The sequence below is a fragment of the Hipposideros armiger genome, unplaced genomic scaffold, assembly GCF_001890085.2.
Source record: "Hipposideros armiger isolate ML-2016 unplaced genomic scaffold, ASM189008v1 scaffold_33, whole genome shotgun sequence".
NCBI classification, from domain to species: Eukaryota; Metazoa; Chordata; class Mammalia; order Chiroptera; family Hipposideridae; genus Hipposideros; species Hipposideros armiger.
The window spans coordinates 3343847-3349063 of NW_017731383.1; the positions used below are offsets into that span (position 1 = coordinate 3343847).

General features: G+C 59.0%; 1 protein-coding gene across 1 annotated transcript in view; it reads right to left on the reverse strand.

Annotated features, from left to right (window-relative positions):
- ACTB (actin beta) overlaps positions 1–315 on the reverse strand; it is a 3532-nt gene extending 3217 nt beyond the window's left edge. Inside the window, exon 1 of the mRNA XM_019637557.1 lies at positions 207–315. The gene's annotated coding sequence lies outside the window, so the exon portion shown is untranslated. The remainder of the gene's footprint in view (positions 1–206) is intronic.
- Positions 316–5217: the final 4902 nt, after the last annotated feature.

Below are 5217 nucleotides of genomic sequence, written 5' to 3' on the forward strand. Positions count from 1 at the left end.
GGACAAAGGCACGCGGCCACAGCGGTCCCGACAGCATCACCCTGGGAGCACGCCACGGGCGCAGCCCAGCCCCGAGTAAAGAGCGCACGAGCCCCATTCCCCGAGCCAGGGTGCTGGTGCATGGGGCCAGGGCGAGGGGCGCTGTCTGCCCAGGGGAGGCCGAGGCCCGGCGCCGGTCAGTACGCCCGGCCGGCCCGGGGCCTTACCTGGAGGTTATGTAGACTGGCAGCGGCGGAGGAGCGGCGAAGGCGAGAGGCCTGTGTTGACGGGTGGACGCGGTCTCGGCAGTGGCTGCGCGTCGCGCCGCCGGGTTTTATAGGGCGGCACCGCGGCGGCTCGAGCCATAAAAGGCAACTTTCGGAACGGCGAGCGCTGATTGGCCCCGCGCCGCTCACTCACCGGCCTCGCCGCACAGTGCAGCATTTTTTCACCCCCTCTCCCCTCCTTTTGCAAAAAAAAAAAAAAAAAAAGAACAGAAACAGAGAGAGATGGACTGGGAGCGAGGGCGAGATTGAGGAAGAGGAGGAGGGAGAGAGTTTTGGCGTTGGCCGCTTTTGGGAGCCGGGCCCGCTGGTGGAAGGTGCAAGCCGTGGGCCCCCGCCCCGCTGGGCAGTGTTCAGTCCGGCCACGCGTAGCCAGGCTTGGACCCGGCCTGCCGCCGGTCTCCGTGTCCCCCACCCCGGGGTTCTCCGGGTGTGTTTGTCACATGAGCCGTGAGCTTCCCCTTGGGCAAAAGGGTCAACATAGATGAGAGGACCCCTGGTTGCTGTGGGTGCATGCTTAAGGAACAGTTGTGGGGGAGGGGTGGTTAAGGAGTTACCATCCCCCCTTGACAACATCAGCTCAACTGCCCAGAAAGCCTTGGTTAGGAAACCCCGGACTCGGGGTGCTCAGCTTGCTAAATGGGGGTCCTTACTCAGAGCCCTGGAGCTGAGGAATATGGTATGGCATGGGGGAGTCAGAGGACCACAGTCCCCAGGGACAGGGCAGGCCGCAGGGGCCAGTGGCTAGAAGTTAGTTGCCTGTGAAAAAGCCTCCAAGCCTCCCCTGCTGCAGGCCTGGGGAGAGGTGGGCTCTACAGAGCCCGAAAACTGTTCCCATGGAGCCAGGCTCCTTCTCAGGGCTGCTTGGTCACACCCAGACAAGGCTAGGCTTGAGCCGTTAGCCGGTGTCCAGAGCAGCTGGTAGGCAGGCTGGACTATTCAGCACAGCTGTAAGGCCCACCATCCATCCTCTGTCATGTGTCGCCACAGCCGAACTGCCCTCCCGGACCATCTGGAGGTCCCCAAGGACTAGGGAAGGACACTCAATGAGCAGGAGATGCATTAGGGTTAGGGGGGCGTGGCAGGGACAGTGGCTGAAGGCCAACTGCTCTCAGAGAAGACCCTCTCCTTGTCATTCTTTATTGCTCTGAGACACTCCAAATACTGGGCAAGACCTGGGTGTCCTGTTCTGGGTGGTTCCCTGCTCTGAGTTGCCAGTTTGGCAGGCAGAGCCTGTATCCAGATGGTGGCCAACAGTGATCAGTGCATGGCAGACAGAAGCCCAGGGGCCATGGGACTCCAGAGGAACAAACATCTTTGTGGCTCAGCCTAGAGGAGTATGCACCTTCTCAAAGGTGGCAACAAGAAGCTGCATTGTCATGAAGGAGAATGGGAAAGGTGGTTTAGGTAAGGGCACTGACCTGTCACCACTGTTTTGTCTCCAGGCCTGCCCAGGGCTTTGCAGCACATAATAGGTGCTCACTGAGTGTGTGTGGAAACCAGTGACCAATTAGTCCATATATGGAAGTGGAATGTGTGTCCAGGGAAGAGGTGGCTTTGTCCAGCCCACCGCCTAGGAAGCTGGTGGCAGGTCTCTTTGAAGGTTGTGGAGGCCACAACCAGGTGGAAAGAGTGACCATCACCTAGTGCACAGCAGAGCCCACAGGCTCAGAGCCACGTGCTAGCATTCCCAGATAACTGCCAAGAAACTCGCTGCAGCTCCCCCCGTCACCACCCCGGCCCTGGGCGAACATTCCCAGCCCGTCCACTCCCTGCTTCCCAAGGACCAGACTGCTGTGTCCCTGGCCTGTGTCTCTAAGTCACAGGCGTCTGGCCAGCCACCTTGGGACCTGCCAACCCTGTGATTCAGGGACTGGGGGGTGGAGGGGTGACCCTTTTTGCTGCCTGTAGATGAGGCTGCTTCTGGCTGTTCACTGAGCCTGGAGGGGTGATGGGCAGGCTGGGACCAGGGTTTCAGAGCAAGGGTTGGGAGACTCGGGTGGCTCCAGGGAGCTACATGAGGTGGAGAGCAGGCCCGGTCCCCAAGCAGGACTTACGCTGCCACCTCATCTCTTCTTAACCAGGGGCCAGCCAAGGGGCAGGAGCACCAGCCCCACCTGACCTGAGACTGGAACACTCCTGGCCCTCTGCAGCAGCCATTTCCTGGTGCTCTCCTGTGCATCCTTCAAGGCCCAGCCTAAAAGGTCCCGCCTCGGTGGGAGCCCTTTAGCATCTGCAACATGCACCCTCCCCTCACTTAAGGCAACTGCACTGGGCCAGCATCTATAGCACAGCTTACCCCACCACACTGCTGGAATGTTTCATCCCCTTTCAGTTACCCCTCACTGGGCACCTACTGTGTGCAGGGTCTCTCTTCCCCTTCTCGGCCCCACCTGAGTTTCCTCCTCTGAAAAACTGGAGCTTGGGGTCCATTCTCAGCGAACCCTTCCAGAGGCTCCATCGCATCCACTGTCCCACCCCAGGGCCCTGCTCTGTTGAATGAGTGGCTGCTTGGGTGTCCTCAGCCCTTACAAAAGACCCTAGGCAGATGGAGGGTTGTTGGGGGTGGACACTGGGCCACAACCTTGGAGGAGGGGAGGAGCTGCAGAGAAAAAGCAAGAGGGAGGAGGAAAAGAGGAAGTGGAGCAGGCCAGAGGAAGGGGGAGGAGACCAACGGGAGAGGAAGTGAACAGGTTCTTCGCTTGGGAACTTTGCCCTTGCAGGGAGTTTCAGAGCTGTCACTGGGGCAGGAACACAGCCCACACTGGCTCAGCCAATGGGGACTCCACCTGTCTTTCTGGTGCTTTTTTTTCTTTGCGGTTCTCCCACCCTGCAAAGGCCTCCAGGCCAGGGGACATGTACAGTCCGTACCAAAGGAGCACACCCTCACCCTCTTCCGGAAAACAGCCCCCTTGCCCTGGGTGTTGGAGCCCCCCTGCAGCCCCACCAGGTGGGGACCCCAAGCTCCATTTTTCAGAGGAAGAAACTGAGGTGGGGCTAAGAAGGGGAAGAGAGACCCCGCACACAGTAGGTGCTCAGTGAAGGGTAACTGAATGAGGAGATGAAACATTTTCAGCAAACACACCCCCTTTTTACAGATGAGGGAACTAAGACAGGACTGGTGACACGCCCAAGCCCAGAGTCCAGGTGTGAAGGACTCTAGGCCCAGTCCATCCCGCCCCCCCCAGGCCTCACACTGCCCCTCCCTGGGTAAAGTGTCCCCTGAAGTGCCCCCAGGGACTGGGTCCAAAGACTGTTCCAAAGTCTAAATTCCTCCCACCCCAGCTCTTATCTCCCGAGGCCCAGAGAGAACAGCCAGCAGCCCATAGTCCCACAGTAATGAAATGGGTCCTGAGGCTCCAAGCCTGTTCTTTTCTGCCACTTCTTTCCCCTGCTTCCTCCTCTGCTCCCAGGATGGTCTCAAGAGGAGATTTTGGACCTCAGGATTCCTGAGGTCCTGGGAGGGGCTGGTCTTGCCATGCCTCTGCCTGCTGCCTAACTTTACCTCAGCTTTCAAGGCTAGCTCTTGGGCTGCCCCCTCCAGGAAGCCTGCCATGACTTCTTCCCTCCTCTACCATAACAGCTGTAGCTTTCCTGCTCAGAGAGGGGAAACAACCCAGCCAGGATCTCACAGCAAGGGCACAGCCAAGAGCCAAACCTCCTGGATCACATTGCTCCTACATCCTACACACCAGCACCAACCAGCCAGGCATGCTTCCAGAGAGGAACAGCACCGGACAGTTTTGAGTAACACCCTGAATAAAGCAGGTGTGATCCCTGAGACACACCTCAAACAAGAGAGCAAAGGGAACAGTCTGATGGCCTATGAAGGAAAGCAGCAGGTTTCCTTAGGAAGGAGGGAGCTTCTTAAAGGGCAGTCAGGGAAGGTCCCCCCAGGAGGTGACCAGCCTGAGAAGTGAGGCCCAGAGGCAGGAGGGAGGGGCTGGGCCCTGTGTGCTTGCCTGGGCAGCAGCCGCCATGGTCCCCACCCAGGCCTGGCCTCTAGCCAGAGCCCCTCCCAGGGCCCTCAGCCTTCCCTGCTCCCTGATGGAGTCATCTGTGAAAGGGGGATCCCTGTCCTGGAGAAACTGGGAACTACTGACACTCCTTGGAGAGTTTTAAAAAATCTTTGAAAACTACCCTCTCTCTTCCAGTCCCCCAGGGCAGTCAGAGAAATGCCCGGCCCTCCTGGGGAGTTCCCAGCCTTGCTTATTTGATTGAGTTTTTCAGAAATAGAAAACAAGGTATCTTGGGCTTCCCACACACACACACCAGCTGAGCCCTTCCTTCTCCCTAACCCTCCTGGGGGGCTAGTTGTCCCCATTCTCCAGATAAGAAACTGAGGTGTCTCAGACAGACCCCTAGTGCTGGGAAGGAGAGCATCCCTGGGGCCTAAAGACCCTCCCTGCAGTCTGGGGGTTGTGGGGAGGCCGGGGAATCCTGGTCTCTTAGGTGTCCCTGAAATTGTGGTTCCAGAAGGTTCTTGAAGCCCACTTGTCACCTGGGCCCACAGCAACTGGCCTGGAGCAGGTGGGGACCGGCCCAAAGTCACCTAGAGGTCAAGGTAGCCCTCAGACGCCAGGCTCCTCTGGCTTTCCACACAGGAGCCTGAGAAGCAGGGCGACAGGTTGGACCAAGTCGGGTGAGGTCAGCAGCAATTTCAGGTTCAGGCCAAATGGGGTTTTGGAGGCTCCTGGGCCTGACACCCCAGCAGGGATCTCATAGACCCAAGGAGGCCCTGCCACACAGACCCTGTGCCTCAGGCCTCTGTCCCTGGGCTGTGAAAAAGGGCAGAGGGGCAACTGGGACTCAGGGGACCGGGAGCAGTCAGTGACATGGGGTCTGAAGTCCCAGGCCCCAGAGTGGGCACCCAGGGATGTGGTCAGTGTTAGGGGCTCAGCACCTTTCTAGTTGGGTGGCCTCGTCCCCACTGGGCCCAGGGGCTCATAACCGC